The sequence below is a fragment of the Drosophila virilis genome, chromosome 4, assembly GCF_030788295.1.
Source record: "Drosophila virilis strain 15010-1051.87 chromosome 4, Dvir_AGI_RSII-ME, whole genome shotgun sequence".
Lineage (NCBI taxonomy): Eukaryota > Metazoa > Arthropoda > Insecta > Diptera > Drosophilidae > Drosophila > Drosophila virilis.
In genome coordinates this window covers 26,365,613-26,381,121 of record NC_091546.1, presented here as the reverse complement: position 1 = coordinate 26,381,121, position 15,509 = coordinate 26,365,613, and the positions used below count along the sequence as shown (strand labels likewise).

General features: G+C 40.7%; 1 protein-coding gene across 2 annotated transcripts in view; it reads right to left on the bottom strand.

Moving 5' to 3' along the window:
- noc (no ocelli) overlaps nucleotides 1-15,509 on the bottom strand; it is a 142,445-nt gene that overhangs the window by 23,803 nt on the left and 103,133 nt on the right. The gene's annotated exons all lie outside the window — the stretch shown is intronic.

The following is a 15,509-nucleotide window of genomic DNA, read 5'->3' as shown; positions in this document are numbered from 1 at the left end:
ATATTGCGGCTAGGAGTAGCCCGTGTAACCCTCTAACACACGGTGCGAATTCCCGCTGCACTCTCCGTGCACTCGCCACTCCGCACTCGGCACTCGCCACTCGCCACTCGCCTTCTACCGGCAGCTACTCTCTGTCAGCCATATTTCATTTTCATGCTCCCAATTGTTTTGCTTTTGACAAATGAGTGAGCCAGACAGCGAACGCTCCAGATAGAGACAGACTGCTCTGCCCTGGCGCAGTGTAGAAGTGAGCGAGTGTGTACAAGGCAAGTCATCAAAATAACAAATAACGACGACTAGGAAAATTGATTGCATGTCATTAATTTTCATTTCAAATTACGCTGCCACTATGTCTTGGTCTTGGTCTTGGTCGTGGACTTGCTGTTTGTTTCGGTACTCGTCCTGACTATGGCCGTATCAGGTCTGGGTCTTGGTTTGTCTTGCTTTTCGGCTTGGCTTCAGCCTGCAGCTGATACGTCAGTCAGTCAGCGTCAACCCGTCAATGGGCCAAAGTCAAAGTCGTGCCAAAGTCAGGCCACTGGTCAAATGTGTTAAGCTAAAGGAAGTCAAAATGCCATTGCCAGTTGATGTTGTTGCTCCCTTAGACTGCATATGACAAGTAATTCTTAATGCTGAGATTCCCAATGCTGCATAATTCAAACAGTTCAGAAATGTTTGTTAAAAGATAATAGAGCTTTCATTTGGTTCATCATATCTACTAGAAATTTCAAGTATCCGAAATGTTGTCAAAAGTGTAAAAACCTGTTAAAGAGTATTTCGTAAGTCAGTTTCCCATGTGTAACATTTCTATGAATGCTTGTTGCAATTGAATTTGGGAGTACCGACAGTTTTGCTGGCCGATTTGTAAATTATGAGCAAAGACGTCAACTGCCAACTGCATTCGCAACAAACTGCAACAATCCCAGTAGACATGGCCAGAGTTGCAGCTGCAGCTCCACCAGATAGATGTTGATGTGGATTTGGATATGGATGTGGATGTGGATGTGTATGTGGATGGGGCTACCTAAGGCTGTCCGTTGTTGAGTGCTGCAGCTAGAGCCAGAGCTAAGGCAGGAGTAGAGCTGCGGCCCGAGTCAGAGAACAGCAGCTAACTGACATTTGACTGTCAGATGCTGTTGGCTCTCATTCGTTAATGTCAGAAGCAAGAGTTAATCTCGCGTGCATTTCAAAACATCAGAGAGACAGCAAAGTGAGTGGAAATAAGAGCGAGAGAGAGAGAAAGAGAGAAGAAGAGAGAAAGAACTGCCTCGTCTAGGTACGCACTGGCCAGGAGGATATATTGTAATCAAGGTTTTGTTGGTTTTGTTTCGCAGTGTGGTTGGCGAAAGAGAAACAGCATCAGCAGTAGTAACTGACTGACTGACATACTGGCAACCACCAGCAGCAAGAACAACAGCAGCATCAGCATCAGCATCAGCAGCAACGTCAAGTGATGGATGCCTGAAAGCCAGCCTGCAAAATGAATGAATGACATGGCAGGCATGTGGACCGGGTGGCACAGACTCCAACTCCAACTCCAACTCAAACTCGACTGAGTCTGAGTCAAACTCGGACTCAGAGGCTACTCCACGCACGCAATATGTTCAATGATGACCAAACACAAACGTGTAGAGTGGAGGCCAACCGCGTGATAAGTTGCCTGGCCACTGACCAACTCGCCAACCAGCCAACCAGCCAACTGGCCAACTGGCCAAGAGAGGGCATCCCAACAGAGCAGTCTGTCAGCTGCATTTGCATATGGCTTGCATTCTGTGGGCCCCGGCATGCAAAATTGCTTTATGAATTATAAACAATGCCCGGGCCGAGGCTTGTTAGTTGCTTGTCTGCTTCATTGCCCCAGCACACAGTGTATATTTGTACTTTCAGACAATCCCCTTTTCATGCCCCACACTAACCCATTATCTCTGTCTCTCTCTATACCTCTTTCTCGCTGTCTGTCTATCTTTCGGTGGGGGTCTCATTGCACTGACAGTGATTATGTCGCCAAGTGACATCCATCAGCAGATGTGTAATTTATTGCCGTTGCCCATTGCCCGGCCAAGATTGCACCCAGTGTGTGTACGTGGCAAACTTGTCCGCCTTTGCGTCAGGCCCAATCGGACAGGGTGTGGTTATTTACAGGTACCATCGAGGAATCTGTGAATTCGTTCATATCGACACCATCGAAAGCTTAATACGCTTATCGAAGAAACTTAATTAAACCGGAACATACACACGCGGTGCTCTAATAATAATATTTACTTTATTTTATACTTTTATGTAACATATATTGCATCCAACCAGAAAACATATTTACATATATCACTATATATAAAACTCGTCCTCACTGACTACAGATTGGTAAACCGTAAGAGCTAGCAAGCTGACATTTTCACTGTAGTTAGCTTATGTAATGAAGACGGGATTTCGGGAAATTCTACTCGCATATATGGAAAATTAGCGAAAAGACTGTCACTAAGACCATATCGGTCTTCAACGAAGGATCAAAGAAATATTTGTAATTTGTTTCAATTGCCAAAACACTTTTGCAGTTGCTCAGCGTCAATAGAAGGGCGGGCAACATATTCGAGAGGCTAACAATATCAAAGAGTAAAATGCGTTTGCATATATAATACACTTCTATTAAATAAAAAATATATTGTTTAAGTAAAACGCATTTTTGCTTTCAAGCAATTTCCGCACTCTTTATAGCACTCGAGAAACGCAGAAGCAAACGCAATCAAATCGCGAGTGCCGGCAGCTCTCGAGTTAATGATATATACCCACTTCTGAGGCATTATCAGGCACATGATGGGTACTTTAAAGAGGGTTTCATACATCCGCGACAACAAAGCCGCGTTACCCCCTGTTCACGTTCACTGTTGAACATCTTTCGGGGCAACATTGTGTCAAGTTGGCAAGGCTTTAAATTCGCAAAGAAAGCAGCAGTCGAGGCAAACCCATTGAAATCCATCCAAAACTCTAACGCAACAAACCCTTTTAAATGCATACTTGGAATCAAATCAAAAGCATTCCCATGATAGGGGTTACAGAAAAAAACCAAAAAAAAAAAAAAAAACAAAGAAACACAACACAATGATGGCACTTAAGCGCGGTTTTCAAGTACTGAAGTGACTGACAACCTTCCCTGAGTTTCCTTGGCAATGATTCAATTTTAGAATTTGAGTTGCAACTGTGAAAACAATTAAACTCTGGACACAAAATATTTGGCTTGCGCAAAAGTCCGCGTTTGAGTTCCATGTTTGATGTCATAAATCCCTTAACAATGCCTTAATGCCTCTGACTGGCTGACTGGTTGTCCCCAAGGTATTTCAAGTGTCGCATTATCTGCGCATTTATCAACAACCCTATGGCCGAGCCCCTAACAGCAGCCCGACCAGTTGCAGATGTGCTTTTTTCCCTTTTAATGACATGTTGGCAGTTCTTTTCTCTTTTAAATATACATACACCCTTTATCAATATTGCCTGGATGTTATTCTAATCTCTAATCTTGCCATTTAATTTGTATTGGGACATGCCCCGTTCGGATTAGTAGTCAAGAGAACAGAGACAAGTTTGCCACCCGCTTCACCCGATAATTTCCCACGCGCTGTTCTATAGTTTAAAATCGGCTTTGTCACAAGGCTAATGGCACTTCCGCATCGGTCGAGATCAAGAAAGCTTCCTAGAAATATGCATAGGGCGCACGGTTTTATAAATGGCACATTGGAAACAATAGTTAGGATCAGACCTTGAGCGTCCAACAGTGTCAACAAGGTGAAAAGAGAAGGCACACAGCATGATTCCATCGAATTCGACCTAAGGATCACAGCTTCAAAGTATGCGAGCCGCCTACCTACCAAAAGAGCTCACAACAAAGTTCTGGGCTTCATTCATGCGTCTGGAACAAAATCTGCAAATATTTTTGGTCACAAAATTTCCTCATAATTTTTGCGGCACTTCTTCTGTGATTCTTTTGCCAGCGTGACACAAATTAGCAGCAGTGTATCATCAGGTCTTTAGGTCCTGTGCCACTAACAAGGGATAATGACAATACAAGTTGTCAAATAAACTAATAATGCCTTACAAATAATGGTTGACATCCCGATTGTCGAAGATGTCACGTACATTTTAAATACCGTTCATGTGCGGGTTTCATCTGTTTCCGCAGAAATGTAAACAGTTTGCAGTTTCTTTCTTTGAAATCGAAATTTCACATCCTTTCAATTTATTGTCCATAGTGTACATCTATTATGCCCCTATGAAGATAATTACAATATTGTTATGAAATATGTAACACAAAAGTGAACAAATATCAAGTATAAATAAGGTCTGTTTAAAAAAAAACTAGTTTCTTAGTGTTAAAGCTATCGTCATAAAACTGGCATAGATCGGTTTTTCTGTTGCAAACAGGACATATGACGGAACCGAGTAGAGTAGTATAAAATAAGTTTCACAAAACATATTTTGACTAAACTAAGAATTTGAAAGTTGCGATATGCTCCTTAATATGTACGTAATTGCATCGATATCGAACATACAGCCGCAATTAAATATCGACGAATAATTATGATTTTGCAATGGAACCGACGTCATTATGGAATATTTTGCTGACTAAATCCGAACCTGGACTGGAACAATCCATGCAGTAGAAGCGTCAAAATAACCTCTTAGTTTCCCTACATGTGTATGCATATATACTTATATGCATGTGACCCAAACCATTTTAGGCCAAAGCTACCAACCACCAAATGATGTTGATACATGGAAAGCTTGTGACGTGTTTTGAACTGTCGTGATTGACGTGACATTAAATGACAGGCTGACACACAACTTTATATGACAAGCACACAGACAGACAGTTTGACAACAACTTTGAGCAGCAACAATGTATGTGCTGATGATGCGACCGTCTAATGAATGCCACAAAAATAAAAGTACTCAAACTGAAACTCAAACTTGAACTGCCACTCGAAATCGCATTACTTATTCGTTAACGCATTACAAATAAGGAGCGGCGTGCCTAGACAGGTTGCGCGGGTTTTCACTACAGATTCGATTTCAGCATTTGATCGACTAGACATGCCTCAGGCACTTGTTATTTGTTGTACACGTAGTTAGCAGGTAGATCAATAGTCGGTGGCTGCTCTAATTGATTGACTCAAGAAAGGGCCTCAGCTTGGGTCGGTAGCGTTGCGTTCACAGGTGATAAATTCAATGATTATCAACACGTTGCCCCTCACACTATATCACTAATTAAAAATGCATAATAGTAGGAGGCGGTAAAAGTTCAAAGAGCATTTCAGTAATCGCTGGCAGGTCTCTTTAGATTCGCTGCAATAATCATAAACAACGTCAGTGAATGAGCCAACCAACGAACGTCGAACTATGAATTTGTTGGAGTTTTTATGGGCCGATCCGCTCTCTGCATAGAAATGAATGAATTTCGTTTGGGAAACGTGCCCCTTTTATATGGTTATTTGATATATGAAAATTATCAGAGCCAGCCAGACAGACAGACAGATAGACAGACCACTTTGTCGGCACATTTTGCTTTCCTTTTGGGACTTTCGTTTTGGCTCTGTTATCGTTTTTGGTTCGTTTGGGTTGTTAACTTTGATGGGACGTAGCTTTGGCTTTGGCTCGTTTAAATGTGTGTTTACATTTTGCATATAAATGTAAATAAATATAACTATACGGCATTTGCTTTATAAGCGCTCATAATGATTAACCATAATTCTGTTTTAATATTTTGTAATTGTATAATTTTATGGCCATTTGCATTTCGCTTATTGTGTTTCCCTTTAAATTATATGCATAATTCATGTGGCGTATGTGTGATATTTAATTGCCACTTGGGTGTGCCTAACTCAGGTGTCTGTGTGTGTCGCTGTACAAGTTTTTATGTTTTTTCGGACATCCATTTATGAGTTGCTTAAATGTATTTCATTGGAATTCATTAGTCTTCGTAATGAAAGAAATTAAAAGCGGAGATACTAAGTACATAGCGTCAATCTGCCATAATAAACATTCGTGTTAAGATACATTTATAAGCACTTTCAGGCAACTGGAATATATAAAGATTCTAAAAGTCTTGATCTGCGTATGTACACAACAACCTCTTTAGCACACTTTGCTTAAATCGATATATATCGATATTCAGCTTTAAAAAAAAAAAAACAAAAGTCGCAAATCTTTCTATCTATATTAATTCGAGAATTTATTTACATATAAAATATTAATTTTATAGTTCCTATATACTTAGTTTGCCATATCGACACGTACATGCGAAGAGAAAGAAGAATAAAAAGGACATACGACTATTTTGCATGAGCAGATCTCTTTTAGCATAATTTGAAAGTCAGATGCTTAGGAATGCGCATTGCTCATTGGTCAAATAATGAATTATGAATTTTTGGGTTGGTAACTCAAAAATATAACAGCAAGGCCGTCATGCAAGGACATTGGGAATTATCGATGTATGCGATCAACCTCAATTTATTCATTTGTTGTAGTCAAGACTGTACACTAAAATAGCTTGAATATTGAACAAGTAAAATAGTTCTAGATTAACCTAAGGAGTCATTTGATGCGTTTTATTTGTGTTGAAAAATGTATGACACATGCAACACATGATTCGCATAAACTCAAGGTCCAGGAGGACATTGTAACCTTTTTTCTATTGTCTTAGGATCCGAACAATATGAGCAAGTATTGAGATCCGTTTTGTGATTCTGACATTTAGACTGCCCTAAGAAAAACGCAGATTGCAAACATATCCTTTGAAGTAATGCCGTACTGCAATGGGCCCTGGCTCAAAAAGGAATGTGTGTCACCCACACGCACACACGCATAATCAAGTTGAATGGCTGAAAAAATAACCAAAAAGGAAATGACTGCCTTCCTAAACTACAGACTATATGTGACTGGGTGACTAGCTGCCTGACTGCCTGACTGCTTGTCTGACTGGATGAGATTTAAGCTGGCCAAGACTCAAGGAACCGCTGCTCCGTTGACATGACAAAAGCGAAGAAGAGGAACGAATGATGGGCACGTCGTCGACTTGGACTTCAAAGTCGGACTGAATATGGACCTCTCTCTTTCTCTCTCTCTCTCTCTCTTTTTCTATATATGTATATATGTTTATATATCGCGCTCTTGCTGGCCCACTCCACAGTAGCTGTCAAAGATATTTGTATTTTATTTTGATGATGGCATGCGGCTGACTGACTGTCGCTGAGGCTGAGCCGCAGTCGAAGCCGAAGACGAAGACGAAGCTGATTCAAACGAATTGGAAGCCAAAAACAAACACTGTAGCTGCTTCCTAAGTAAACGGGGACCAATCAAGCAGCAATAGATGGGCATAGAGAGGGGCAGCCGAGGGGTTCAAGCGGCTTGGGATGCCACTTCTTATAAAACACGCAGCGTTGTCGGTGATTTAAAATAAATATTGGTGGCTGTCACATTGACAGCAAACAAAATGTGATTGTTCGTTGATTGTTGACATTTTGTGCTACCGTTCGGCTTGGTTCACCTTGGTGCACAGTGGCACGCAGTGGGTCGCAGTGAATCGCGGTGGTTCGCAGCAGTGCGGTGCGGCAGTCAAAGGGATATTGAAGATATTAAATTGTCTGGCGTTGTTCGTTGTCGCATTAATAAGCCGAGTCTTTCACTGGATCTTTCGGTGCGGTGCGTTCGCTTTCAATTGCCAAAAAACGCCAACAATGAAAAATTTCAAGCTGTTTTTAAATGTTTTATTGGCTTTTTAATAATGCTAGCACATCAAAGGGGGCCGCACATGCGCACAGAGAGCCACCGAAAGGCCGCCATCATCGGGGCGTCGTTCTACCAAGTTTCGCGCTCGACATCCAAAAGAAAGGAAGAAATAAATCCTCAAGTGACATGAGTCAAGCTCTTTGTGTGCCTCGCTGCTTGAGTTAGGAGACTATGGAATATGCTCGAATGGGGCAAACGGGGCTGTATGAAATGGACTATGCGTTGGTTGATTTATAACGAGCCCCATTGCAAATAATTTTCAATTAGTAGAAAAAATATAAGCTAGTACCTTACTTTAGTATTAGAAATGCCCAAAGCTGTATAAATACCTACTTAAACATTTAGCCTAAACATATTAATGAAAAACGCATAATCACACAAATTAAAATAGAATATATGTATATATCAAAACAATATTTAAGCTGACATCAAAGCCCAAAAAAAAAGGGTACCTTTGCATACTACATTGTTCCGTGCAAGGATATTGAAAATCGGAGCACTGTAAAATTTAACGTATTATTAAATATTATTATATAGATATATTATAAGCTTTGCCAATAACCTATAAACCTCGTTTTCTACCTAGGGACAAAGTTTTCTAGTCTCAAAAACTCAATCATTCGGTCAGACACTTGTTTAAAACATTATTTTGCAGTGCTCTGAAAATAAGCTTAAAGTCGATCGGATTTAAGACAAGAAGTTCCTGTATTACAGTTTTTTCGTTGATCGCTGAGATTTTAGGGCTTTCGGCATTAACATAAGTTGATAATTTAAGTAGCTGACTGCTATCTGTGTACTTTATGATGCTGCTTTATCTGAGCCCTCGCCGAAACATTCTCTGAATGGACACGAAGATAAGTACAAAACGTTGCCAAGTATTTTATATTACATTTATGTCGGTGCGTGCTGAGAGTGCCAAGTATGATAGAAATAGTTATTAAAAGCCTTGAAGACGACATCCTCGACGACAGCTGGCAACTATGGCAGTCAGAGTTTATGGCAGAAAGGGCCATAGCGAAGCATTGTGTAAGACTAACGCGAGGCAGAGCTTGTTACAATTTATGTTGTGGCCAGGACGGGGCATATATGAACCATGAAATGTCATAAAAGTGCAATTGCGGCCAAAATTATCGAACATTTAGCAAAAGCGATGTGGCTAAGCCACGGGTGGCTACGGCATTTATATCTCGAACTCCCCTTAGAGACATCGACTGAAACAGGACCTTTTGTTTTTTACGACCATCGCCAGAAGTATGCTCACCCAGACTTCGACAAGGAACACCATTGCCTCCTCAAATGCTTCACACGTACACCATTAAATACACTAATACACACACTTTTAATATACCGTCGCCTTTAGTCGCTGATGGACAAACAGGGGAGCCATCCCTCATGACTCTAAGGCCTTATTGCTGTACATTTTATTTGGTATCTTAGTTTATTAGTTGCGAAGAGTGAACAGATAGGGAAACCAGCAGAACCTTAAACGATCTCTCAGGGGATGATAATGAAAAAAAATCTCAACAATAAATAGTCCAATTACTATTTTAATAGGAGCGCGTCGAATGCGTCATCAGTAGTTGACAGTACTAAAGACGGTGTTAGAGCGGATAGTTTCTATTCTAAAATTAAAGGGTTCATATATAACAAAAGTTGTATTACGGATATTGTATACGGCATCTTGAACACAGAGAAGAATTTTAGACCGATTATTTCTGATGTGAATGTATTTAGAAGCCTATGAAACTCATTTATCGATACAGTTTTCTATTTGTTTATTATTATACCTTGAATTCATAGCAAATTCAAATAGTGAAAAATTTTGTACTTTCACTTCCATAAGCCGTATCCTGTTTCACGGTTTTATCAATTTTTTTGTTACCCATCCGATTGGCCGCAAGCTCAAAGATCTTTATAAACATTTTTTTTGGTAGAAAACAAACTATCTTAGATAGAAAATGCAAATTCAAAGTAATTTTAAAAGCTTTTCACTAAGCCAGAATCAACAAGTGTTCGACCATTTGTTGGCTGATAATTCGCTAGACTTTATACTAATAAAAATTAAATAAAATGTGGAAGGACCCGTTCAAGATAGGGTAGAAAATGTATGTCCAATCAACAAAAATGATTTATATTTCTATGATACAGGGTATTACACACCGGAAATGGCGCCGAGGATGGCACTTATTAGTTCGATTCCGGTCAAAAACCACAAGGCCAAAACTGATTTAAATCAATGCCATTTGCCATTACCCGAGTTGACCAAAATGTCATTGATAAACGTCGTATGTTAAATTGGCGTTAGGTGTCCGAAGGGCAGGGCAGGGCGGAGCGTTTACAAACTGTTTTGTGGGTTTGTTGCATGCTAGACGAAAGCTGTCAAAAATGTCATGGAAAATGTACAAACGCAAACGCTGACGCTGACGCTGACGATGACGACGACGTCGACGATGATGAGGTGACTTCTAACTAGCTGTGAAGCTCCTGTTAACGAGCTGCCCTACGTGACCCCTTCACACCGCAAACACGCAGCAGTCATGTGTGAAAAGTTAGTTGCGACTCAAAGAGAATGGGGCAAGGAGTTCGGCCAGCCGAGCGACCGAGCGACCGACCGACAGACAGACCGACCGACGGACCGGTTGCTATAAGCTGGCTAGGTTCGTTTGTTGGATGTCGTTTTTGGCGCCTCACATTGAAATTAATTTAGCTAGCTTTCAATTATGTGCCACAAACATTCATGCATGAAACTAAGGCACGTTTAGCATTACGGCGGCTTTGGGCCGCGTCCGGAGCAGGGGCTGCCAAGCGCCAGTGTGACATGACAGGCCTGACAACCCCAACAACATATTGACATTTTTGCTATACATTCCGCACGGCAGGGAGCCCCGGCCTTACCCCGGGTCCCGGCTCCCAAGTCGCAGACAGAGACAGAGGCCGTCGTAGCCCAAACATGTGTGAGTGTTTATGTCGGCGTGTCAATTTTCGTTGTTGACGTGTTGCCTGCCCCGCCTATCCGTCCGCCCGTCCGCCCGTCTGCCAGTCCGCCTGTCCGCCGGTGCGCCAATCCGCCTCGTAGTAGTGCCAGCCGTCTCGTATAACAGGCCCGACTTTGACTCGTTGCTGTCGCTGTCGCTGTTGCTGTCGCCGTCGGTGTATTCCGTATTATTATTAAATTTTACTTTCGCCACTCAATATGGGAAATGTCATCTGTTTATGATGGCTTTTTGACATCTCTCGTTATTGAATATGTTCGCTTGTTGTTCGTCCTCCGGTCTCAAAGCATATTTCTTTATGATTTCTCAGCTCCTGTTCTTGCTACTGCTGTTGTTGTTGTTGTTGTTGTTGTCGTTGTCGTTGTTGTTGTTTTCGTTGCCTTGCCGCAGACAACTTTGATGTATTTTCAATTTTGCGGTTTTTCTTTTAGTCTTCTTCCTACTCTACACGGGTTTTTTTGCACGGCTAAAAAGTTAACTTGAGGAGACTTCTGTGCAGAAGCTAACTTACCTCAGTCTTTGTCTGCCTGTTAGGGTTTTAGCATTATTTTTGACTTGACGGTTTTGACATGCCCATCACATTTATATTGATTTGGCTTGTGTGCTATCGGGAATGCCGGAAACAAACTGAAATGTTATATCTCGTTTCGTTTTGACGTGGCCGTCAAGTCCTCATATGTTCAATTTTAAATAGGCCAAAGTAAAATATTCTTAAAAAAAAAGAAGTTACTTAGTTATTCTTTTGCAAGCGTACATAAGCGGGCTTCTACGCAGTTTTATCGAATTATTAATAAGGACCACTCAGTTATTCAATCAGGTTTACGGATTGTACCATGTCGAGAACACAAATGTCAGATGGTAAGTGGGCGCTTTCTCTGATAAACGACGAATCGCATAAAAAAGGTCAACACGCACTGACAGTAGCCAAGTCCGCAGCAGCTACTTACTGTCAAGACGTGTCATAAACACATCAAGTTAACTGTCGAAACAAATAAAAATATAAACTTCGACACACAGACGCGAGCGGGGAGACCAAATAAACGATATAAAATCAGACCGGAGATAAAAGAGAACACAGCAATAATAGACGACACAAATGAAAGCCAATCGTAAAGGCTGGCAGGTCGAAACTGCTTTCAGGTTCTTTCCCAAGGGTGCGCACTCTTGAAAAGAGCCATAAAAAATACGTTTTATTTTAGAAAATTGCATTAAAATTGTCATAAAAATATAGGCAGAGAGAGGGCAGGCTGACAAGGCCGGGTATACTGTGGTTGTCATTGCTGTCAGTCGCTCCGAGGGGCGACCCAAATCAAATATGGGAAGCTGACAAAATGTGACAATTACTGGGGACAGTTGGCACATAGAAGAGTCGTAAATACCAGGGCAAAGAAGTTGGGCATGCAATCGAAGGGGCCACAACTTTAGCTCCATGGCCAGGCTAACAAATGAGTCATTAGAGGTTTAACTTGTGTTCGAGCACTTATTCCCATTAATTGCTGATTTTGAAATCTCATAAAAATTATTTAACTATAAAATGTAAATGACTTAAGTGGTATTCCATTTCCTCACACACCCTGGCAATAAATAACCCAAAACTTTTTATATGTTTCAGTTTGTGTTCGTCTTTTATAGTGGCATTGAAATCAATTTTCATATCATTAGTCTTGTAAAATATGCATGTCGGATGTCGTGTTAATTCATTATTCTCCGCAGCCCATTGGACGATTATTATTTTATTTCATTTAAACTTTGTTCATTTGATAAAGCGTGCTCAATATATATATACCCAACCTGTCATACTATGGCCAACATTACTGGCCGAATCTTGGCAAAACAAACAAGAATGCATACTACGAAGCAGTAAATAAATAATCAAAAGAAAATCAAAATTAATTGTTTTCTTTAGTTTGTCCAGGATAAATAAGCGTTGTAGACATGTATAAATATGTCGGTATATGTGATTCCAAGGTTATCACAGGGTGATGACAAGGATTTTTAAATGATATTCCGTCTTCTTTGCCCTGTATTTATGCTAATACAAATTACAAAAAAAAAATTACTTGAATTGTTGTGCTGGTGAAAGCTTTGTTGGTTATTCATACAAATGGACATGCGATCAATTTAAAAAGAGTCCAAAAGGAACGACCACAAAATACTCACTTACGTAACCCCGAAGGCCCCGGAGCGAAAAATCGTTCTCAAAGCTTGTGACACATGTAAATTCGTGCTGACAGCTGTGGGGAAGTAAGTTCAAAAGAGGGAAAAACACGAAAAATAAAAGAAATATGTCAACAAAATTAATGTCATGCGAGTGCAACGCAATGAAAAATTATGGCCCGGCCTTACGTCAATAACAAAAGGCAGGCAAAAAAACCGGAGCCCGCAAAAACAATGATTGATTTGACAGGACAACGCGGCAGAGCGCAGTCTGACACGATATGATAGATCCAATGGATGAATGCATGCGTTATGGTTATGCGAAATACTCAAATAAACTAAAAGAGGCAGCATGAGCTGCAAATAAAACTGCCGTCAATTGGCGTAACTGTGCAAAATTTAGTGCCTCAGGTGGCTCGCACTAATGAGCTCAAATAATATTAATTTCCTAACCAACTCGTTCGCCTGCCCAAATAGTATTTTCGCTGCATTTGTCAACATTTGTAAGATTTGACACCGCCCGCCCTATGACGTTGCCTTTGGCAATGTTTTCACTCCCTTTGCTCATTCACATAAACATTTTACCCCAATGACATTGACAGCTTTCGATCCTTTTGGAACTCTGAACCCGTTCCGGCAAAAGAGTCGGCCTTACGTGTAATTAATAACATGTACACACAACCACTGAGTCAGAGCACTTATGATGCGTGAGGCTATAGACGAAGGTGTTTGCAACTACCCTACACTTTGCCATTTGCTGGCCACGGGATATGTTCACATATGGTGTGTGGTTTTTGTGTGCCTTTGCAAATAATAACAACTTAGTTTATTTCAATCCTAAAAAACCAGCCAATGTTAAACAGTAAGAATGTTCTAGTCAGGAGTGTTCGTCTAGGAGAACCCGAATCCAACATCAACATCATTGCCGCTACAAATATTCCAGCTTCCTTTAATATATTAATACACACCTTGCCAAGCAGCTCTGCTTATTCTTTCCTTTACCAGACAGTATGGGGACTGCAGTCTTGCTTCTTCTTAAATATAGCTTGAAAATGTATGTATGAGCCTAAGCAGAAGGAGGAAAGTAACATACACCATTTGGGGTATCAACTCTACGATCGGACTGCAAACTTCAAAGTTAATCTGTAATGAAGATATATATTTCCCGTGCATAGTGTCGGGAATGTCTATAAGTAAGCTACTACACAAGGCATGCAGGAACAAAATTTGATGCCCTAAGTTTTGTAAAAATCAGAATAAAGCAAATAAGTATCATCAACACGTAGAAAACAAGCCGCGTATACGGCAGCTGCATATATAATTATGGAAAAGCGCTACCAAACCTATAATAAAGGTAACGCCATCAAAAAAAAATAAATAACAAACCCACACACATCATATTTTAAAGATCATGGGCACTGGCATATCGAATTTCGAGCAGATTTCAATTTGTTTTTATATGCCTCCGGTGACGACATGGACTTCAGCATGTTATGGGCATAATGCTGTCAGCCCATATTTCTCAACCAGAAGATCACAAACAAAGGGGTGTTTGCCCTGCCCTGCTCGGCATAGTCCTGCCCATATTTAGCACAGCTGGGGGTGTTTTTGTGGCGGCTGCGGAATGACTGCCGTGAATAAAGCGATTTGTCTTCTTTGTTGTTTACGTTTGGTGTTATAAATTATGCGTTGGCTTTTTGCCCAGAACGTACGTCGCCCGTCGTAGACATATCTAAAATTGTCCAAAAATTATTTGTGCATAACAGGGATAATCATAAATCTAGCTAATTGCACTTTATTGGGGTCTTTCGCATAAGCCGTCATCTCTCAGTGGTGGGCCCGTATCAATCTTAGGGGTAAAATTGAATTTGACATGCCGCTCATAGGCATTAAATCAGAACAGTTTTATAGTCCGCCAAACGGACAACATATAAATTTTCAGCTTTTTGCCGATGCTGTCATTTGATAAGGTTAATGAGTTTATGCCACTGGCTCTCTTATTTCCAGAGGATATTGAAGTGCTGCTACTTTTCTCAAAAAGGGAGTAAATTCCAACAGTTAGTCCAACTTATAAAGAGCTATTAACGAAGTTAGGCGAGATTTGTAACTCGAGCTATCTAATTTATTTCCTCGGATAAACGATACACAGGTTATAAATACAAAGTATTAAGTATATGCACAATATGCGATGCGTTTGAACACCCTCGTTTTTGGAATTCCATATAAGTGACACGTTATAATCCACACATACTCGGGATTAACACAATCCTCACATATGCCCACATGAAAAATGCATTACACTTGGACCCAGTCGTCGACACATAAGTAATTAGCTAAAAATGTGAGGAGTGGAGCTAAAGTGAATGTGCATTCAGACTGCAACTGAAGAGGCATTTCCAATTCATTTCCATTTTCATGCTGCAGTGTCTTTTCGGTAGCGGTAGCTGTTGAAAGGCAACTCTCAAATGGCGGGACCCGGTCCCAGATTTTATTCAAATGAATTTGAAAATCGAAATGAGCATGCTCCGGTATTTTTGTGTGTGTAGGTACACGGCTTTTGATCTTTGTTGCGTTTGTTTGTAT